The sequence below is a fragment of the Penaeus monodon genome, chromosome 31, assembly GCF_015228065.2.
Source record: "Penaeus monodon isolate SGIC_2016 chromosome 31, NSTDA_Pmon_1, whole genome shotgun sequence".
In the NCBI taxonomy this organism is placed as follows: domain Eukaryota; kingdom Metazoa; phylum Arthropoda; class Malacostraca; order Decapoda; family Penaeidae; genus Penaeus; species Penaeus monodon.
Window position 1 is genome coordinate 31,703,231 of NC_051416.1, and position 286 is coordinate 31,703,516.

The window sequence follows — 286 nt, forward strand, 5'->3', positions numbered from 1 at the left end:
TTTTATCTCAATATTTGACTTATCAGGGAACAAAGAGTAGAAAATCAATCAAATGTGATCCTGCAAAATTAGCATATTGAAACGGGGAAGATATTGTTATTACCTAACGATAAAAACAAGCATACTGCCAGGTGTAACACTTCCTGGTATGAAAGAACCGTTTTTGTTGTTGTTAGATAATTTTCTTTACTAATTACATATCCAAGAATATTATTATCTTAACACATAACATTTATTAATTTTTCTCCTTTTTTTAGAGTCTGATATCTGCAGGAAGAGATAATCG